The sequence below is a fragment of the Polypterus senegalus genome, chromosome 7 (assembly GCF_016835505.1).
Source record: "Polypterus senegalus isolate Bchr_013 chromosome 7, ASM1683550v1, whole genome shotgun sequence".
NCBI classification, from domain to species: Eukaryota; Metazoa; Chordata; class Cladistia; order Polypteriformes; family Polypteridae; genus Polypterus; species Polypterus senegalus.
The window spans coordinates 30379100-30402876 of NC_053160.1; positions in this window are offsets into that span (position 1 = coordinate 30379100).

A 23777-nucleotide genomic window follows, 5' to 3' on the forward strand; every position below is an offset into this window, starting at 1 on the left:
GAAGTATTGTCGGCTCTGACCTTTCTTGCACAGAGCATCAGTATTGGCAGTCCAGTCCAATTTATAATCCAGCTGCACTCCCAGGTACTTATAGGTCTGTACCCTCTGCACACAGTCACCTCTGTGGGGTCCATGAGGGGTCTGTCCCTCCTAAAATCCACCACCAGCATCTTGGTTTTGCTGGCGTTCAGTTGTAGGTGGTTTGAGTCGCACCATTTAACAAAGTCCTTGATTAGGTTCCTATACTCCTCCTCCTGCCCACTCCTGATGCAGCCCACGATAGCAGTGTCGTCAGCGAACTTTTGCACGTGGCAGGACTCCGATTTGTATTGGAAGTTCGATGTATATAGGCTGAACAGGACCGGAGAAAGTACAGTCCCCTACGGCACTCCTGTGTGTCTGACCACAATGTCAGACCTGCAGTTCCCGAGATGCACATACTGAGGTCTGTCTGTAAGATAGTCCATGATCCATGCCACCAGGTATGAATCTACTCCCATCTCTGTCAGCTTGTCACTAAGGAGCAGAGGTTGGATGGTGTTGAAGGTGCTAGAGAAGTCCAGAAACATAATTCTTACAGCACCACTGCCTCTGTCCAAGTGGAAGAGGGATCGGTGTAGCATATAGATGATGGCATCCTCTGCTCCCCCCTTCTTCTAGTATGCGAACTGCAGAGGGTCGAGGGGCGTGGTGGACCTGTGGCCTCAGGTGGTGACGCAGCAGCGGCTTCATGGTCTTCATCACATGTGACGTCAGAGCGACAGGCTGGAAGTCATTCAGCTCACTAGGATGTGATACCTTTGGGACTGGGGTAATGCAAGATGTTTTCCAAAGCCTCGGGACTCTCCCCTGTTCCAGGCTCAGGTTGAAGATGTGCTGTAGAGGACTCCCCAGCTCTCAGCTCCAGGCCTTTAGCAGTCGTAGCAATACTCCATCTGGACCCACTGCTTTGCTGGCACGAAGTCTCCTCAGCTCTCTGCTCACCTGTGCTGTTGTAATTGTGGATGGGGATGTCTCTCCTATGCTGGTATCAGCAGAAGGATGGGTGGAGGGTGCAGTACTCTGAGGTGAGAGTGGGTTAGGGTGGTACACTACATGATTTTGGATTGTAGTAGACCTACCAATCAAAGTGAACGATTAACTACAGCAAAACTATTGGCACTTATGTGATTAAATGTCACATGACATCTCTATTCCAGGGGTTCTCAACCTTTTTTTCTTGCTAAATCCCGTCCAGGAATTAAATGCTTCATAAAACCACAATTAGTTCAGTCTTAAATTGTTACGTACTGAGCTCTTTATTAGGTACAAATAACCAATCGTGATGTTCCTTCAATCCCCCATCTCTAATATTGCATTTTGTAATTTCAACAAGTGATTATTGATAGTTTTTTGTGTGTATGTGTGTGTCTTTTCACTTTTCTTATGTAAGACAAATGCTTTAATTGTTTTTAATGCAAGAATAATAATGGGATTTGATGGGATAAAAATAGCCTAAATTTTTCTTACTTATAATTTGAAAAAAATATACAGCTATATATGAGTTCAGATCAAAATAAGTATTCATAATTTATATACTACATCAGGTCAAAAGAAAATGCAAAAATAGCTCGATATGGCTGAGCCTGCCTGTTGGCTACACATTGCTGCTTCGAGGTTCTTTTTAAGGAAGGATGGAAGCTTCTGAACATTGACAGCTCTGTCCAAAAAAAAACCTTTTCATTGTTGATTAATATTAGTAAACACTAAAATAAAATGCTAAATATGTTTGCTTTATTATTAAAATGTGTGGGGGGGGATCCAGTGTTGAATATTAGAGAGTGAAAGGCAGTAGGGCGGCACTCATACCAGTTGTGTAAATAGGATCTCTGAGAGTGTGTGTGTTAATCTTAAGGAGCAGGAGTAGACCAAACTAATAACGGACTTGGTCAGTGTCACACGCCCCTCGATAATACCACAATATTGGTTACTGTTTCCTTATTTTTGTGGCTTCTCCTTTTTGGAAATCTCTAACAGCTTTAACTCCTAGATTTTATCAACTGTAACATTCAAATCTAGGCTGAAGACCCTCGTCATCACTCTTCCTTTCAATTTTTCTTCCAGTTAATGGACTCTAATGTACTCCACTACTTTCTTATTGACTTTTGCTGTGTTGTCCTAACTGTTGTCTCAAGTGTTTTTATTGTTTTGCCCTCTGTCGTGTCAGGACATTTCTAAGTTCCTCCAGGTTTTTGTCAGTATTTCTTTGTTTTTAGACTGCTACTACAAATATAGCCAGGTAATGGCTCAGTTATTCTTATGCGTCACACTGACACTGAATCATATCCATCAAGCAGTAAGCTAAGGTCAGTGCCAGTTGCCTGAAAACTTAGAGTCTTCTGCCAGAAATCCTTTTAAGTTTCTTTCCATTGAGCTTGCAGCAGTGCCTAAAGATGTGGACCTAATGAGACAATCAATAGATTGTGACAAGAGTATTTTAACAAAGTGAGCGAATACTTATAAAGACAGGGCATCTAGAATAATAAAAGTCAGTTCATGGTTTGATAAAGAGGGTCAAATCACAAGTGACACTAAAAACTTTAGAAACAGAAGGTGCTACAAATGTATTTGTGTGTGAAGACATGACAACAGCTCACATAATGAAGATACAGCTCTGCGTAACTGTGCTGTAATTGCCAAGCAATAGCAAATATAGTTGAACAAAGGAGGCAAGGCAAAGGCCGTCCATGAAAGTGAGTAGCAGTTTTGGCATGCATGACCAGGCTAGAATTTCTGTGTGGGTATCCAACTGTCCAACCCGCACACATGGGAGGCAGCTGAAGGGCTCAAATGAAGGTAATTCCCAATCGAACCAGGGGATGGCAGAGTCTACTAATGCGTTCTCTTTTTTCTCCGCAGACCCTGTGCCCTATGACATCACTTCCAGTTCCACCTTCAAAACACGTCACTTCCTCCCTGCCAACTTTAAAATCGACTTGTTTGTACCATGACCTCAGTTCTGTTTCAAGTTCAGTTCAAGCACTTTATTGTCATTGTGTAACACAACGAAATTACTTTTTGTGACAGCCTCAAGGTACATTTAAAGTAAAGTCAAATAATTCCAGATATGTCATATACAGTGTTAAGTGATCAAGTAACCAGAGCAAATTATTATTGCTCAAAGTACAGCAGCATAAATTGTTATTGCACCTGTTAATGAATAGTACATTACATATTCTATATTGTATTACATTAGTATATTGCACATTACCAATGTAGCTTATTGCACATGTTCAATTAAAAATGATCTCAGACTGAGGAGATTCAGAGTTCAGAAAGTTTATGGCAGATGGGAAAAAGCTATTTTTTAGTCTGTTTGTGCGTACACGGATTGACCTAAAGCGTCTGGCTGACGGGAGGAGCTCAAACAAAGAAAGTCCAGGATGAGTTTTGTCCTTGAGAATGTTTTTGGCCCTTCTCAGACAGCGAGTCATACAAGAGTTCGAGTGATGGTAGTTTAGTTCCAATAATGGCCTCTACTTTTTTAGCAGCCTTGGTGCAGCTGTTGTACGAGGCCATCATGCAGTTAGTTAAGATGCTCTCTATAGCGCATCTATAGGAATTAACCAGCAGCTTCTGGGGGAAGTCATCTCTCCTTAGCTTCCTGAGAAAATAGAGGCGTTGTTGTGCTTTGCCTATTATAGCCAAGCTGTTGTCAGCCCAGGACAGGTCATCTGAGATGGTGACTTCTAGAAACTTAAAGCTGGAAACTCTCTCCACAGCATCTGCATTGATTGTTATCAGACTGTGATTGGTCTTTTTAGTGGTCCTAAAGTCCAGAATAACTTCTTTGGTCTCTTTGGTATTTAAGACCAGGTTGTTGGTGTTGCACCATGCTGTCAGATTCTGAACCTCTTCCCTATATGCAGCTTCATTGTTGTCTGTTACAAGCCCAATGACAGTCGTATCATCTGCAAATTTAACAATAATGTTTGATTGGTGGATGGATTGACGGTCATTGGTGAAGAGTGCATAGAGAAGGGAACTTAGTTCACATTCCTTGCGGCACACCAGGGCTCAAGGTAAGGGTGGAGGATGTGTGTTTGCCCATCCTGACAGACTGGGGCTGGTTGGTGAGAAAATCCAGTAGCCAGTTGCATATGGACGGAGCAAGTCCTAGTGCATAGAGTTTTTGGATCAGCCGGTTAGGTATGATGGTATTAAATGCAGAGATGTAGTCAATGAAGAGCATCCTAACATAGGTGTTGGGCTTTTCCAGGTGCAAGAGGGCAGAATGTAGTGCCACACAGATGGCATCTTCAGCTGATCTGTTTTAACTACAGGCAAACTGGTGTTGGTCTAGATCAGATGGGATGGAGGCTTTGATGTGGGTGATTACCAGTCGTTCAAACCACTTTGTGATGACAGGGGTGAGAGCGACTGGTCGATAGTCATTAAGACAGGTTATCCTCAGTTTTTTTGGGAACAGGTACAATAGTTGTGGATTTCAGGCACAAGGGGACCACACCTGAGGAGAGAGAGAAGTTGAATACTGTATGTGTGTAAATACCTCTTCTGGTTGGTCAGCGCAGGCCTGGAGCACACGTCCTTGCACATTATCAGGACCTGCTGCCTTCTTTGTATTGATGTTTTCGAGTGCCCACCGCACATCATGTATGTGTATGACCACAGGCAGTGAGTCTCTGGTCTGCTCAAAGCTGACTGAAGGCTGGTTATTGTCCTTGTCAAACGTGCAAAAAAACTGTTAAGTTCCTCTGATAGGTTGGTATTGTTATTGGCCAGTGTGTATTGTATGTCATTTTTTGTTTTGTAATCCGTGATCAATCGGATGCCTTGCCACATCCGCTGTGAGTTTGACTTACTGTCAAAGTCCTCCTCAATCTGTTGTTTATACATTAGTTTAGCAGACTTGATGCCCTTCTTGAGGTTAGCTCTGGCAGCTCTATAGGCTGAGGTGTCTCCTAATTTAAAGGCTTTGTCCCTTTCCCGGAGAAGCCGTTTGACTTCACTATTCATCCATGGTTTCTCATTTGGGTAGACTTTAATCCTTTTGTTGACAGTGACATCGTCCCCACAGTAATTAATATATGACAGCACAGATGAAGTATATGTCGCTAAGTCTGTCTGATGAAAAAATATATTTTCTGTTTGTTTCTGTTTGTTCAAAGCAATCCTGGAGTTGGCAAATGGCAGCTTCAGGCCAAACTTTAACAGTCTTGCTAATTGGATTAGTACTGTTGATTAGGGCTTTGTGCGCTGGAACAAGAAACAGAGAGAGATGATCAGACTTGCCAAGGTGGGGGCGTGGAATGACCTTTTAGGCATCTTTTATGTTTGTACAATATAGACGTGGTCTAAGGTGTTTTCCCCTCTGGTTTAGCAATGTACATGCTGATAAAATCTGGGGAATACATTAAGATTCGATTAAGATTCAAGTTTTGCACTCTTTTCGGTGACCTTTATTCAACAAACATTCCACTTTTTCAGCCACTCTACAATTACACCGGAGGCTGACCCAAACCCTCTGAATGTATCAAAGCTTGATTATTCCCCCACCACCTATTTTTTAAAAAATCCCACCAGGTTTAACTTAATGAAACACAGACATTTCCTTCTCTTGTAAGCCTGAAAATGCTTTTATTATTGCTAATTTTCTACTATTACTTAATTAGTAGTGACTTGTGAAATAAAAATGCACAAGTTGTGCATGCTTCAAGAATGCAAATAAGTTCAGAAACTAGCAAGGTTACTGTATATACTCGTGGATAAGTCGGGAGTTGATTGCACAGTATAATTTCTGGTATTTTATAATTTCAGTTGTATAAGTCGAATGTGGAAAACTCACGCTATTGGTCCAAGAGATTATGATATGCTAACGCCCGCCTGAGAGAGTAACCACGGAGCACACTGCCTTTTTTTTCTATGTGGGAGCGGCAATGCGCTGTATCAGCGTGTGCTCCTAACCTCTCTCTCCCTCTCGTGCCTACGTGACCACACAGTAATACCCAAACGATTCCGAAGCAACGTTTGCACTGTTTTGTGTTTTTTATATCTCACAACCTCATACACCTTTATCGTAAGAGCATCTGTTGTCTACGATCAGAAGAAAATATGAAGCTGGCTTTAAATTAAACGTTGTTGAAGCGGTGAAAGAAATTGTTAACTGCGCTGCTGCAACAAAATTCGCTTTATCTGAGAAACTGATGCGAGATTGGAGGAGGCAAGAAGATGTAAAAAAAAAAAAAAAAAATTAAGTGTTGTATTTTTAAACGGGCATATAAGTCGGGGTCTGATTTTATGATTGATTTTTCGGGTTTCAGGACCTGACTTATACGTGAGTATATACGGTATTCTTTTTTCTTAATTCTGTTATGATTATGGCTACAGTTGTCATTCAACCCATTCATTTTCTGACCAGTTTCAGGATTGCTGGGACTTGTTGTCTAGCCCTTCTGAACTGGACACAAGACAGAATGGGACGGCAACCTTGTAGACATCTGACTACACATCATTCCAAAAAAATGTGTTTAGTTAGTGCTTCAAAGCTTCCACATTAGACAGAAAATTCTAAATATTTTAAATTACAAGACAAAGCTCACCATACAACATGAAATGTCTTGAGAGACGCAGATAATATCGGTGATGTGAATTTAGCGGGGCTACTGAAAGGGCATGCTTAATACCTAAAAAAGAATCAACAAACACTACGTTTGTACCATTTGTTGGGGTTATTTGAAGACAAAGCAGTAGTGTTTATTAGCTTATTAGTATAACACAGCATTTCGCAACCTTTAAGTATCTGCGACCCGAGTTTTCATAACAGTTTTAATCGCGCCCCCCCTAACATTAGTTTGAAATGTAGATGCATATTTTATTATGCCTACTTAACTTTTATCGACATTTATCTAACTCTATATTTATTGTTCTAGTATCAGAATGTAGTTTAAGTTAATTTGTTTTGGTTTCAACAGATGTTTTTTTCATATTTTTGCTTCTTGTTTTCTTTTTTTAACATCTTCATGCCCCCCTAGGGAGGCCCGCCCCACAGGTTGAGAACCACTGGTATAACAACTAAAATATGACTACACCACATACAACATATATTTGAATGGATCTGGAGAAAATGTAACGCTGTCTTCAGTTCCGACTAAGTTCTGCACTTACAGTCAGTCCAGTTCCGTGACTAATTCTGTATTAATACTTGTGTGTAAGCAGTAGCTAAGTCTGATCGCTTGAGATAGAACAAAGGCTGCTTTATAGGAGTTCTGCAATAATGATACCGAATTGTGAAGATTGAATTGATAAAGGGAGCTTTAAAGTTGGGACAAATCTAAAAATGGAGGAAAGATTTGCAAGATGAAAGCATCATGTGTGTAACACTTGAAATCTGAGTTACTTTGACTTGTTCATTACATATGACTCTTCATAAGTGTTATTAATCAGCTAATGTCTCCTCCATACACTGTTGTAAACATTAAAGGTGTCACAATAACAGTCCAAAGACATTGACAAAGGTTTGGGGCAGCCGCTCGTACATATTGTGCTCTGGCCAAAAATGGGTAATTTTGTTGAGATGTTCACAGGTTTGAGTCCAAAACAGAACTGATTTGAGTGTCAGAATATGGCAGCTTTAAAGGTCGGGATAGAAAGTGACATCAACTGGTCCGGAGCCGGAAGTGATGTCATCGGGGACTGGAAGTGACATCATCAATTAAACCCCAACCCTCCCACCCCCAATCCCTGGTACCAGAAGTGACATCAATAATGACGCCAGTACCGGAAGTGACATCATCAATGGTCCCGGGACCTAGCAGGATTTCCCGTGGATGGTCTGCAGAGGATTGAGAGAGAAAGTCAGTGCAGCTCGCCACCCCCTGGTCTGGCGTGGTACTACTATTATTCAGGCCCTTTAGCTGCCTCCCAATCGTATGTGTGTGTGACAACGAACAAGTTCAGTATTTTTCAGGTTGAAGTTATTTCTTCACAAACATAACATATATGCATTTGGTATGCAAAATTGTGTTCTAAAGTTAAGTGCTTTCTATAAGTTTTAAAAATACCTGCCCCTCTTTGACGCTTTACGATGAAGGGTATGGGGCTCAGAGAAAATGTTTAAAGATTTACCAAGGCAATGCCCTGGCACCGCAAATATTCTGGCATAGAAGGAGCTGCTCTGGCTTACCCAGGTGAGCAGGAGTCCGGTGTAGGGGATGGGCAAATGTTATGTGAAATACTTCAGGCCTTAGAAAATTTCTGCTGTCGTGCCTTCTCCACTCATGCTCACACAATGCATGGAGGACTGTTTGGCTGGTGAGCTCCAAATTACTCTTTAATAGCAGCAACCAATAATTTACTACTGAAAGGATCCATTAAAAATAAGAGAAAATTGCCAAAAAATGTCTAATCTACAAAAAGTGTAGCCACCAGTTGCCCATATATCATTGTTGTTAACTAATTGATATGAGTCATGTTAATGCAAGTTTAAATGTATTGTGGAGTGACATTATTTGTCAGTGTTACCAGTGGTTACCCTTAATATTAAATAATTTGCAAAAATGTGAGACAGAGACATTAAAGTGCTGCAGTTGTTCTGAGTAGCACTGCTCACTGGTGTAAAAAACTAAAAATACGTGGAGGGCCTGGCAAGATTAACAGGCTCAAATTAAGATTTCACCCTTGTTTGGATGTCAGGCTTTCCTTCCTGTGCAGACTGCAATGGAGCATGTGTGGTAACTGAACTTCCCATGACAATGTGTTAGGATGATTGATGATGCAGTAGAGAGGTGGTCATCTCTAACTTTAGAAAACGTTCTGGTGGTGCACTGGTCAGGGCTGCTCCCTCACAGCTCCTAGGTTTGAATCCTGACCTGGTCTCTGTATAAACAGTGTTGTCACATTTTCCCTGTGTCGCTGTGGCTTTTTGTTTTATTTGTATTTGGGTTTTTAAACCGAAGGATGAGTGTCAACAACTTGAAATTGACCCCATACAAGTCACTTTACCCAGCAGTAGCCTGGTGCTTCATTCAGAGCTGGCCTGACTCCTGTCACCCTGGACTGGATGAAGCAGCCCAAGGCACCAGACATGCATGTTAGGTTAATTAATGATTCTAAGTAGGTCCTATGTGGGTCTGTTCATGAGTGGGCTTTGTAATGGGGGGGGGGGTGGATATCTGGTCCAGTGTTGGTCCTGCTAGGATGGACTCCAGCTTCTCAAAACCCAATTGCAGTTAAATGGATCTGAGGATGTTATATTGTGTTATGTAAAAAGCTTTTCAGTTCTGCCGGAAATAGAATGAAATTTTATGTGGGTAACAATTCCAATCTCTGCATTCTATATTATATTAGCTCAATTTATAATTAGATAATGAACATATAGTGCCTTCAGAAACCATTCAGACCCCTTCACTGTAGCTGCATTTTCCCAAAATTACCAAAGTTCCAGCTTAAAAAATGGGATTCAACAAAAGCCTGACTCGCTGACATGATTCCACAGACAAAATATCTTCGTTTTGAAAAGTGTTAGTTAAAATTCAAAGTAAAACAGTTCACACAAAAAAAGAAAATTAAAATAGCAAAAAAAAGAAAAGTTGTTAAGATAAATTTTGTTCAAAGCTTAAATCTTGTTACATTTCAAATCGTTACTAAACCACTTCAAAACGTTTCTGAACTACTTCAAAATGGTCAGAAAACTGTATGTCTATCCCGTTTCTAAGTTCAAAATGGGTCTTTTAAGTCCCTGTTTACTGGGACTTATTCTAAACAACAACTGAAACAATTAACGCACTGTATCTCAGTTATAGCAAGAAAGTTCTATTTCTTACTTACTTAAAGGAGGAAAAGGCTATACAATTGTCTATGACTAAGAAAGAAATTTATATTCTGTTCAAATTAGGCAAATTGTAATATGGGTTTAACTCAAAGCTTTCACTTTCTAAGACTGGCTCTTACATTCACTTTTTCTCATATTTTGTTATGTTGCAGCAATGTAATAAAATCATTTAAATTCTTAATTTTTAAATCACCAGGCAACACTCAATACCCCAAAAAATAAGCAAACACAAGATTTCAGAATTTTTTGCAAATCTATTAAAAATAAAAAACTGTAATAGCACACTGGCACAAGTATTCAAATCTTTTGTTGAGTATTTTGTTGAAGAACGTATGCAGAGATTACAGCCAGCAGTCTTCTTGAGTTTGACGCGACCAGCTTTGCACACCCGGATTTGGGGATCTCCTGCTATGATTCTCTGCAGATCTTCTCCAGCTCTGTCAGGTTGAACAGAGACTCTCAGTGGACAGCTGTTCTCAGGTCTATCCAGAGATGTTCAGTTGTGTTCAAGTCCAGGCTCTGACTGGGCATCACAAGGCCAGTCCCAGACTTGACCCTATGCCTCTCCTGTCTGTGTTGTTTTTGCACAAGCATTCAGTTGAGGCACCTTTAGCAGCCATTCCAGACTGGAGTCTTCTTGAGTTTGACGTGACAAGCTTTGCACACCTAGATCTGGTGATTTGCTGCCATTCTTCTTTGTAGATCCTCTCAAGCTCTGTCAGGTTGGAGGAAAACCATCGGTGGAGTGCTGTTTTTAGGTCTTGCCAGAGATATTCCTTTTGGGTACAAGTCTGGGCTCTGGTGAGGCCACTCAAGGACATTCCCAGAGTCGATCCTATCCTACTCCTTTGTTGTCTTTGCTTTGTGCTGTGGCGGACGCCACTTCTGTATATGTTCCGGGGGAGCAGGCAAGGGCTGCACAGTACCTCCCTCGGACCACCTGGTGGCAGCCCCCTTGGGAGACTGTGGTGCCTCAGATACCCGCAGGGCTCCATGGGAGATGGAGTTCTCCACAGCCCTTTTGGGATCCGGGGTGGCCACCAGGGGGTGCTGCAAAGGTTCCTGGGCCTGTCTGGGCCGTAGTTCAGCCATACCCGGAGGTACAATCGGAGGCAGGTGGTCAAGCACCTGAAACACTTCTAGGTGAGCCACCACTCCGGGAGCCAAAGTCGGTAGGAGGAGGACAACGCTTTCCGGGAGGAGTCGTGGTGGAGACCCGTGTGTTGTGTTTTATTTACTGTGTGCTTTTGGGACTGTGCTGTGCCTGTGGGCTTCACCTTTGGAATGGTATTGCACAGGTAGGTGACAAGCGGTGCTTGGCGTCCTCCATATATAAAGCTTACAATTGAGGCCAATATTGGTTTCTTCAGACCAGAGAATCTTGCATCTCGTAGTGTAAAAGACTGTTAAGTGCCTTTTTACAAGCTCTGAGCAGACTTTCATGAGTCATGTGGCCTCATTAATGGAGTGTTGCAGAGGTGGTTGTACTTCTGGAAGTTTCTCCCAGCTCCATACAGGTTCTGTGGAGTACAGCCAGAGTGACCATTGGTTTTTGGGTTGCCTCCCTTACCAAGACCCTTTTCCTCCAATTGCTCAATTTTGCCAAGCATCCAGCACTAGGAAGAGTGATGGTTGTTCTAAATTTCTTGTATTTAATAATTATGGATGCCACAGTGTTCTTGGAAACCTTAAATGTTGCAGAAATCTGCTTGTAGGCTTCCCCAGATCTGTGCCACAACACACTCCTGTCTCTATGGTCTGCAAACAATTCCTTCGACCTCATGGTTTAATTTTTTCCTCTGATACACATTGTCAACTGTGGGACCTTCTGCTTCTATAGACGGGCAATTGAATTGACCAGAGCTCGACTTCAAACAAGGTGTAGAAACATCTCAACAATGATCAATAGCCAAATTTCAGGTGTCATAGCAAAGGGTTTGAATACTTGTGCCAATGTAATAATTCTGCTTTTTATCAATCTTAATAAAAGGACAAGTGTCTGTGTATCTGTGTGTCCATCCTGATGCTATGTCTCTGGACTTCAACAGATGCCACATCACAGACATTTGTAGTAATAAAATGCATTACATTTCTCATTCCAACAGATAGCACATCACAAACATTAACTCTTCCTTTAGGAATCACTAAATGGCATATAACAGAGACATATGAATTGCATCTGTCATTCCAACAGATGGCATATCACAAACATTTGTAGTAATGCAATGCCATCTATTGAAATGAAAATGCAATGACTTCAAATACAGGGTATCCCATTCGGGAGTACAACTTTAAAAATGCGAATTACTCGCGAACGCGTGAACGTAAAGGCGAGCTGTAAGAACTGAACATACCTGTATTTAGTGGAAAACAAGTCCACATTACAAAAGGTGCTGAAAATGTCCTCCCCCAACGTCCGCACACAAGGAAACGCGACGCTCCATATTTGAGAATGTCCTCTGCAACATGTCACTGTCGATGGCAGCAATTTCACACTCGATGTTTGCTTTCAGTTGTTCGATGGTCCTGGGTTTGCTTGCATAAACCTTGCCCTTTAAATATCCCCATAGAGAAAAATCTGGGGGAGTTAAATCGGGCGATCGAGGTGGCCACAAACCTTCCGAGATCACCCTGTCTCCAAGAAACGATCAGATCTCTTCCATACTGGCATGAGAGGTATGGCACGTTGCCCCATCCTGTTGGAAGTAACCTTCTTGAAGTTCGTAGTCGTCCAGTTGTTTCACAAATTCGTCAAAAATGGACAAGTATTGCATGCTTGCTTTCGTCACTCTGCAGGGTTGGTGTCTGGGGCTAGACGGCCGTCTGCGCCTGGCTGGCGCAGCCCGGCCGCTGCCACATCCGGGGCCGCCGTAGCGGCGACTGCTATAGTACCCGCCTCTTTATGACACAGAATCAATTCTTCATTAAATAAGGAATATTTTGAACCTTGTTGCATGATGATACATGCACGCGGTGCAGAGTAATTCGCATTTTTAAAGTTGTACTCCCAAGTGGGACACCCTGTACATTCCAATAGATGATGCACTGCAGACATTACCACTGAGGTCTGCTTTAATTTCTTAGATTTCAACCCATCTTAGTACAACTATTTTTAGGAAATTTGCAAAATTCACAAAATTGTGTTTTCTCTTTTCTTTTTTCTGGGGTATTGAGTGTTGTTTGATGAAGGAAAAAAATTAATTTAAATGATTTTAGAATAAGGCTGCAACATAACAAAATGTGAAAAACGTGAAGGGGTCTGAATACTTTCTGAAGGCACTGAGCATTACAATTATTCGTCTATCCATTCATTTACTGGACCTGAGTATTCCTAAATTGCTCTCTGGAGAGGCTTAACTCTTTAGCACAAGGTAGGAACCAGCATTGAACTGGGCTCTAGTCAAATTCAGGACATTCCCACAGTCACTCACATTGAGACAGTTTATCCGTATGCATCTTCAGGAGGATACATGGGTACCCTAAAGGATAAAACATACAAACTCTTTACAAACTATGACTGGACACTAACTACTGAGCCACCACACCACTAAATGATTTTAAATAAGCCAGCTAAATTGACTGCTGCACTTGCCTACTTTACGATTAGCACACCTGTGTACCATATACACAGTCACACCAGCATGTGGCATCAAATCCAAAACCTGCAAGTCTCACCACAAGATGAAAGATGCCAAACATGAAGGATTATTAAAATGACGTGAAACTGGAAAGCCCCTCACAAAAATGATAAACCTTACCAAAACAGGCTTCTATTATTGAAGCGGAATAAAGAATCTTACAGGAAAGGCGACCATATGTAAAATGTGACAGATATCATCCTTACATTGTATACAATTAGGCTCATAGAGAAAGTTTTAAGCCTGATTGTCTGAATTAGGAGGATTGGAGCAATCCCATATCTTTTCAATAATGTCTTTCATTCAGACAACAACACCCTCCCTTTCTAATTACTGTCCTAGACAGATCGGCTGTGGATTAATCAAAAGATGACAGCAGCAAAAGTAACGGCATGTCGAGACTGCAATACGGAATTTAGACAGAGCTCCGCTTTTTATGTGCGCTCTACAGAATTCTGGCAGTGTGTGTACCTGAGAACAAAGACTACAGGGAACAAAGTTTAATGGATTGTGATTACTGTTCTGGAACAGATTGAACCTCTTTATAGACTATCAGTAGAAGATGTGAGCAGAATTTAAACAAAGGAAGCATAATGGATTCCTCGGCAAGCATGCTAGAGCAAGCCACACGTACAGTGTTTTCATTTACGGCTGAGCTGGGGTCTCTTACACTGTAAAAAGCTCTTTAGAAGACATTTGTTTTAAGTGGCCGCATTAATTCAATCAGGTATGTTATGCAGAAAAGAGTAAGCATAGCTTAGTGATTGATGATGAGCACTCACATGTGACTATAAGAAATGAAGACTCTTTCATATTAAGTACTCACAGGCTCGACATGAAAGCACAGTTACGTCACTTTATGAAGCAACAACTGAGCACATGCAAGGCACTACATAAAATAAGGCCGCATACTGCAAATAGGTCAGAATATACTGTACATTACACTTTAGGACACTGATGATGAGCACCCACAAGCCATTGCAGAAGGGAAGAGCAGACATACGTCACCAGGGTGATTGCCAAATTCATTGATTCACTGATTTATTGATTCATGGCATACTGATTGATTATAAGATCAGATAGCAGGCTAAAGAAAGATTGAATGGTTGATTGTACACATAAGTTACCATACTAAAAAGACTGACTGATTTCTTCATTCATTACAAACAAGAAGCTATGGAAAAATTAATTGATGTGAAGGACATGCAAGTCACTAGACAATTTCAAAACTGATTAATGTTGAGAACATGTGTAAGTTGCTATAGAATGATTACCAATAGCATGATTGATCGATTGATTACAAACTCACACATGTCACCATATAAAGCAAAGCTTGATGAATTGATTAGCACATAAAAGACACAAAAGAAAATATAGATTTATTCATCAAATGTATATGTCAGTCTATACGAAATAAGACTGACTGATTGAATCGATAAAATGATGATTAATGCATTGAGGATGAGTGCTTGCAAGCCACTTTACAAGATAAGAGCATAAGAAATCTGACCAATGAGAGGAGACCATTCAGTTCATCAAGCTTGTTTGTTTAGCTAATAACTAAGCTCTCCCAATATTTCATCCAGATTCTTCTTAAATGTTGTCAAGGTTTCTGCTTCAACTCCATGTCTCAGTAGTTTGTTCCAGATTCACAAAACATTTTGTCTAAAGAAGTGTTTCTTGGCGTCAGTCCTAAATGCACTTCCCCTGAATTTCCACTGGTGTTCTCAAGTACACTGATTCACTGTGAAGTTGAAAGTATTCTGTTGGATCTGCCTCATCCCCGCTGTTGGAAAGTTTGAAGATCTGGGGCCTCATGTATAAACGGTGCGTACGCACAGAAACGTTGCGTAAGAACTTTTCCACGTTCAAATCGCGATGTATAAAACCTACACTTGGTGTAAAGCCACGCACTTTTCCACGGTACCTCATGCCTTGTCGTAAGCAAGTTATCCGCTCGGTTTTGCAGACTGGCGGCACCCAGCGTCAAAGCAATGCTACTGTTCTTGTGTGGTTACTCCTTATTTTCCTGGCGCGGCTTTATAAATACACTGAAACTAACCACATATTGTTTATTAGTGTAATGCATCTGATTGTAATTAACTCGTAACAATATAATGGTCTTGTGAATAGCCATAGTATTCCAAATATCATAACTGCTTTAGCGTTGTTACTCTCACTTCTTCTTCTTCTTCTTCTTCTTCTTTAGCTCCTCCCGTTAGGAGTTGCCACAGCGGATCATCTTTTTCCATATTACTCTCACTGCACCACTTGGAGTATTTATATCACTGTATCTGAGTGTGAATCACAGCAGCAGCTGATCGGAAAGAGAATTATCGGTATACAGCTTTAAGGACACGCTGTCTCAGCCACTGCAAAACATTTTAAAGCCTTTCCTGTACGGACCTCGCAGTTCAGAAACAGTTTCATCCCAAGAACTTTAAATGCACTCAATCAATTGCACCTTGTAGAACTGTTTGTACTTATAAGTACAATCACCCCACTGTAAACTTGCACTACAGTTATAATATTACACAACCTGAGCCACTTTATAAAGCGCGTATTTACATATGATGACGATATCATTTTTAAGGTGAAATGCAGCAAAATGTTTATTAAATTATACAGATAAAACTTTAACTTCATTTAAATAATCTATATTCTTCACTGGGAGTATCGTTAAGGATAGAATAATTAAACGAAGATATTTCAATGTTCTTTAAACGTTTTGAAGAATCGGCGCTAAGCTTACAGATGGCTTAACGTCTATTACAGAGCTGATTGTATGGCGATCGGTTACTTGGGGAAAGAAAAGCACTGACTGCAGTGACGGCTACGCCAATATATATTGAATATAAAACAGAAAGAGAAAATAAAGACACAGCTAAAAACGCAGCGACAAATTTCAGCAAAAGTATGCTTGTGTCATGAGCACGAGGCGGCTATGCAGTGTCTGCAACGGACGTGGCCATCCACTGTGCATAAGCTACCTCACTGATATTGGCGGGTGAAGGAGCCACCGATTCTTCCTCTGCCCAGTGCCACCACAAGCCTAGAGCCGCCCCTGATTGTACTGCTGCAATAAATTATTTCATCGAAGTGAAACACATGTTTAATAACGTGCTTTAACTCCTATCATCATAAAATGACATCACGTATACATCTCAGTATTTTAGTTATTCAGAGAGCTGTAATATCACGAATGTAATGGACTCTGTGTCCTGTCGGAGGAAGAAAAGGCCGGTTTAAGAAACAAGTAGTGATTCACACGCACAGAGCACATAGAAGATCAAATACAAAACAAAGCATTTAATGTGCTACTTTAATTAAGATGTGATTTGAGAAACTGGTTAATTAAACGATTTTAAGATGAAGTTTATGATGTTCTACTTTGATGACAAAATAAACTACGTGATTAAAGTGGAAATGTCGAGATTGAAGTTGACATTTCGTGCTTTTCCTCACTGTGTGCCTTTTTTCTCTGTACCCTAATAAGCTTTCATATGACACTCAGACAGTGGGCTTACAACTCGGCTTTTCACGGCGACTTTGATATGTGACTTCTTTTTTATTTCCGGCACTGTGCGATTTTGTGAACGTGAGCTTTCAAGTTTCTCCAACACGCTAAGTCACTCGATCAACTTCCTTTTGTTGATTATACCACGGTTTAATTAAACAAATAGTATATTTTTCCTTTGCCTCCACTTGGTATTCGCTGAAATTCTTATATTTTCCCCCGTGCTTTTCCCATTGTCTTTTCACAGAAGGCTGCGCTTAAGGGCGATTTATATTGATTTGCATATTCAAAGAGGCGTAATTCTGGGAGGAGTGGGCGTTACATAAAGCGTGCACGAGCGTTAGTTTTCTCGCTGATCGGGATTTATGTAGCGGAAGAACGTGGAAGTTGGAGTACGCACAGATTCCTGCATCCGGATTTTTCTGTGCGTAAGCACATTTCGGCTTTTGTGCTTACGCCATGTTATAGTGCGAGTTCTACGCACGGCGTTATACATGAGGCCCCAGAACTGCACACAATACTCCATATGCAGTCTTACTAGTGCATTATATAGCCTGAGCTCAACATCCCTTGATTTATATTCAAGTTTACTAAATATAACGTAACATTTTATTTGCCTTTTTATTAGCTTCAGTGCATTGCTTGGATCATAATAATGGTGTCTCAAAACAAATCCCTAAATCCTTTTCAGAGGTCTGGTATTTATAACGGATGTTCCATTTGTCCATGTGTAGCACTTTTCTGGGGCAGTGTTCCCCCAGTTCTGAAGTTTGTCTGAGTCCTTCTTGAATTGATTTTGCTTCCTCCTCAGTGTCTGCCATTCCTTTAATTTTAGTGTCATCTGCAAATTTCACAAGTTTACCAACTACACCAGAATTCTCTACCATGCCATCTTCAAATCCTGGGCAGGGTCACGGGTGTCTGGAGCCTAAAGAATTCTATGACATTAATATAAATTTGAAAAAGTAACAGTCCAATGAGAGACCCCTGAAGGACTCCACTCATGGCCTCACTCCACATTCTCCTCTTTTCCGGACTCTTTACTCCTGTCAGTTTACCAGCATTGAGATGCAGTTGCGTATGTTACCTCTGATGCCTACAGCCTTCTAGTTTTAGAACTAATCTTCGATTACTGTGTCAAAGGCGCTTTGAAAGACTAATTAAATCACGTTGTATGCTTTGCTTTTTTCAACTACTTCATTAGCCTTCTCAAAAAAAATCTAATAAATTGGTTTGACAAGATCTTCCTCTCATAAGCCCATGCTGAATGTTATTTAGTAAATGATTTTCATATTGCTACTTTTCTAATTTATTTCTTATTATAGCTTCCATAATGTTGAATGGTTCCGAATTAAGACTTATGGGTCTGTGGTGATGAATTTGCTTTGCTGTGAGTTCTGCAAAATCATAGGAATGTTCAGGGACTTCATCAAACTCTGCAAAATACAGTGAAGCCAATGGGGAAGGAGATACTGAACGAGTTATGATTGCCGTATAATGCTGTAGTGGTCTTTTAAGTGTTCCTGAGGGCTGGGAAAGCATCTGCCAACTATGCTGGACTGATTCATGTGGTCAAAAGTGTGACCTGTGCTGTGAGGCAGCAGTCCTAACCACTGCACCACTTTAACAACAAAAGATGCAGGCGGAATGAAAACCACAACACAAAATACTACAAATAACCCCAAACAAACATTAAGTAAATCAAATGTATATATCATTGTGCTTGCAGAGTTCCAATCTTGGGCTTACGTTAGCCATACAACTAAGTAGTGACACTGGCCAGTTCCATTGTCAGGTGCAGCTGCACATCTTATTTGTTTCAGCTGTCAGTGCAGACGCTTTGCAATTTTTTCTTTCATGAGGAGGATAGAGATGTGTTGTAGCCAGTATTATTTCACAAGGTCACATGTGTTTTCTTTCTTGGGGAGGGGGAGAGCTTGTTTTGGATTGTAGCTCCAGCACATGGTTAATTATGCATGCAAATTAGCCATGCGGCACTGCACTCAGGGATCAGCATTACATTTTCAATGGCAATACTCAATATTCCCATTATGGTCAGTTAATATACCCTTCAAATAAAAATACTGCAAGTTTTTAAATTGTTTTTTAACCCATACAGGGTGGAACTTATATACACTTATATATACACACATGCCTGAAGTAGCTCAGCAATGATCACTTTACTCATGCATGAAAGTCCTGCTGCTAAAGCTCTGTGAAGTCACTGTGGTCTCACAAAGCATCATGGGGAAAAAAATGTTCATCTAAGTCGGCCCAATGGCAAATTTTGAGAAAAATACGTTGTTCCACAAGAACACCAGCAAATATAGCATATTCGCTGTAAAAAACATTTTGACAAATTCCACTGATCAATACTCTTAGTCTGCATTTAGTAGGATGCTTTTTGTCTCATTTGTTGAAGACTAGAGTCACATTTGTGACTTTTTAATTCTCGGGTACTTCTCCTTTCTGAAGTGGCTGTTCAAATTTGCCTAATTAGGGTTTATACTATAGATAACATTTTTCATTTCCTTCAATACAATTGGTAAAATCCCATCAGGTCCAGGGGTTTTATTAGTGTTCAGTGTTTTGAGGGCTTGAGTCTGCCTGTCCAGTTTTTAAATCTATAAATTCAGAGCTTGTTTTTACTTCTGCATGGGACATTCCATTTGTTTCTTCGGTGTGGTTGTGCTCTCTGAATTGACGCCCATTCAGATTTGGTTTCTGCCTTCTGCCTAGTTTTTCCAGGATTATCTCTGGCTGTCATGAGGCTCATTTAGATTAAAATGGCTAGGAACTGGAGGGTTGGATTATTCTTGTACAGTGCGTTTCCCAATATACACCAAAGAGATTGTCAAAATATTATTATGGTGATGATGAACCATCTTGCCTGTGTTAGGCAGAGCGGTTCATTTTATGGAAATCCGGAAGTGCATCCGGTGCCAAGGGATTTCCCATAGGAAGCACTTCTGGGCCAGGTGGACGCCCTATAAAATAGGGATCACAGGTCCCTGCAACACACCCAGATGGCACCAACAGAACTCAAGAGCACTGCTCCACAGCACTACAGTTCCCAGCATGTCTATATGGGTACCAAAGCCTATCATCTAGCCCTTCTTGTCCCAGAGTGGTACTGTATACCTTAGGTGAGCCTGGAAAATGATCCTCTGATGTACATGCATGACAATATACTGTACGATATACAGCTATGGTGTTATGAGACGGTGTCTCCAGGGATTATTGCGAGAGAAAAATAGGACTGGGAGATAACAGCATGAAATAAGAATCACAGTGAAAATATAAACAAGTGAACAAAGCATGGTGGCAAAACAAAAATTAAAATCAACAGTCAAAGCAGGGATCATAAACCCGTAACTAACAGGACCCTGGGACTTTTTATAAATTATTTTCTGGCTCTAGGATTGAGCTGCATATAGTTAAATGGGTTTTTGCCAACAAGGAGTCTGATGGAGTCATTTTTATTTGATTCAGTGCTCTGCTCTAAAGTTCATTTCCGTTTTCCAATGCCATTTTGTTTTCCATTCATATCTGGGGTGCCTCTAGTCCAATTGTCTCCCTTGCCCTTCTACTGTATTGGCTTCTGGCTGTATAAAGGAATGGACAGACACCCATCTCAGAAGGGATGCCTTCCCACGGGCACTGCCCATCACACCTTTTATATACTCCAAGGTGGAGGGTCCTGTAACCTGATAGACTCTCCTCTCGGACCTTTGGTCTTCCAGGTTTCCTTTCTGAGTGTGTCCATATTAAGCTAATGGATCCATCCTGAATAAGAAGTAGAACAGCCTCTGTGGCTTCAGGAGTGCACGACTCTCTTTTGAGTGGTCTCCATTGCGGTGAACAAAGGGGTATAAGGCAAACTGTGGCACCATACAATAGATACTGTATGTTCATCCTTTCATTTACCCATTTTCCCAATCTACTCTTCCCATTACTGATCAGTTAGGATGCACAGATCACAGGCATCAAATAATCTTGGATGGGACACCAGGGCATATCAAGGCACTAATAATATTAATACATTGATATGAAGGCCTTTAAGTGTATTCATTACTGCTGTAATTAAAGACACTCAGATTGAAGAGCCTATTTTGTATTATAACATATAAAAGCATTTAAAAGATGTAATGTGACAGTTCAGTGAAGTCCATGGGAGTGCAGCTAAGTGGGGGATTCCATACATTTAAGGGTTTGAGGAAGCCAGCTGTTGCCGTTTCTCTATTTATTTGGATGCAAGAATTAGACTGTCAAAGATACCATTACACTGAGCAAGATATTATCGCAGAAAGCAATTACAGGGTGACTCAGCTGCAGGCAGCAGGCTTCAAGCAAAATAATCCATTAAAGATTGTCATTAACTCTGAGCATGTTTGCACGCTCCTTTTTATTTAGCATTTTCTTGGTATTGTGCTGTGTCATGCAGGAAATAGTAAGAAGGACCTCCAGTAAAAGTATGAAAATTCAATTTTCCTTTCCATATTTGTATAGAAATGTCCACTGTATATGTTTGGTAATTTTTTTGAATGAAAGTAGACAGCTTTGTGAAAAAGAAATAGCCCTTTAAGTGGAGGTGTTTTTCCAACTGGGGGGCTCAGGGGGCAGTTTATATACAACAGTCAGCATCATGCATATACCTAAAAACTTAATAGCAATTGTAACATCTGCTATAAATGTAACAAACAGAAATGTTTTCGATTAACACAGATAGTTAAATATTTATTTTAATGAAATGTTCACTACAAGTCACGACAATACTAGATGAATATATTGTAGCAGGGCGAGTGATGATGCAAGGCGGTCCAGAAATAGTTGGATAACTGCCTTTTAATGTGTTAAAGAAATAACTGGACAAGGTCAGAGATTTGGGGCATCTTGCAGCCAACCGTGTATAATTAAAAGCAATAAATGCAAAGAAAACACATGTTATGATGCAAAAAAATAATTTGTCCCGACTTCTGTCTTAGGTAAACTGACTGGGATGGTAGCTCCTCCGGATTTAAGGAATTCTGGAAGGAAAAAAGGCGGGTCCAGATTGATGAAACCCAGAAGTGATGTCACATGGAACAGTGTCAATCATTCTTTTAGGAGAAGGGGAAGAAGAGAGGTCATTAGTACACAGTGCCACCTCCTGTCTTGGCAAAGAATTACTGTCACACAAGTCTTCAAGCTGTTTCCCATGCATACACACCTGATAAATGTAAACAGAATAGATCAGGCATGTCAAACTCACTACCATTGGTGGGCCGCTTCGACTGCCATACGTGCGTCAGCAGGCCGCACTGGATCAAATACTATTATACTATTATACAGAGTTACTGTAGCTTTCTTTCTAATACTGAAAACTTTAAAAAATGTAACACTTAAAAAGAAAAGCAATTTATTTCCATACACACACCGTACAACAGTGTACAATTAGAGTCTTAGCCTCTTAGCTAGGTCCTTATATTATTATATGATATTCATTGCTTATATAGGAGTCTTACTGTCTGAGACTTATTTCTTTTGTCCCAACACTTGGCATCTCTTGTTAGTAACCAGTTTGTCATTATTAGGCTTGAAATCTTGTGTAGCTGCAACTTTTATGAGGGATGAAAGATGCACGACATTATGTCTTGAACGATGTGCAGTTTTGGTAGCTTTCATTAACGAAAACAGTTGCTCACAAGGGTAAGTGCTTCCAAACACAGACAGTACTCTCGAAGCCAACTTACGGATCTGCACATACGAAGGTGGCAGGTAAGCATACAAGACTGGCACACCAACTTCGTTGCATTTTGCCTTCAGAATAGAATCTGACTGCAGTTCAGTCAATTCCATTTGGATATTCTCAGGCGCATTCTCAACGTTGTAAGAGAACAGCGCAAAGTCCTGTTCGTGTGAACTGAAATCATGAAAACACTCATTGTATTCACTGCTCAGTAATTCAAGTTGGAAAACAAATCCTCCAAAAATCTAATTTTACTTTACTAAGTTTACTTCAAAGATTATATTGTAAAATAAGCTGATATGCAAAAAGCCACCTGACCTACACTAATTTTCCAAACTCAATATCACTGAAATATGTTAATAAACAACTCACCAACTTCTCGTGTCCACTTCAGATCTTCAGCTGTAGTCTGCACTAACTGTTCCTTACAATACTAGCACAAAATTACATAAAACTGGAGCAAAAAAATGTGAAAATATGCTGGCTATTACTACTCGTGATGGTCAGTTCTGCCCAGTGGCCAGTCTCAGCAGCCCAGCCAGTAGTGTAGCCTAGGCTCGTGGCGGCCCTGGGCAGAGAAAGAATCGGTGGCCCCTTCGCCCGCCAATGTCAATATGGTATCTTATGCATGGCGGATGGCCACGTCTGTTGCGGACACTGCATAGCCGCCTCGTGCTCATGACACGTTTCTATATGCGCGTATTCGTAACTTGAAAACCAAGTGGCGGCCCATGATATTCTCATTACGGCAGAACGTTATAATACTACATATAGCTTACTGCTCCAACTCTAGCGACATTAGTAAATACAGCTTACTAATTAACAAGAAACACAATGTTTTTCGGCCACATTGCCATCAGCTATGTCATAATTTTCTCTTTCTGTTTTATATTCAATATATATTGGCGTGGCGGCCCTCTGCAGGTGCACAGTTTGTACATGCCTAAGGCTGCCCCTGCTTCCCACTGCTGCAGCCTAGCACTTCAGATGTGATGTTGCGGCACATTAACTTTGGTCAAGGCTCGTGGCTATACTAGCAGATGACGTTTCCGGTACCGTAATGCC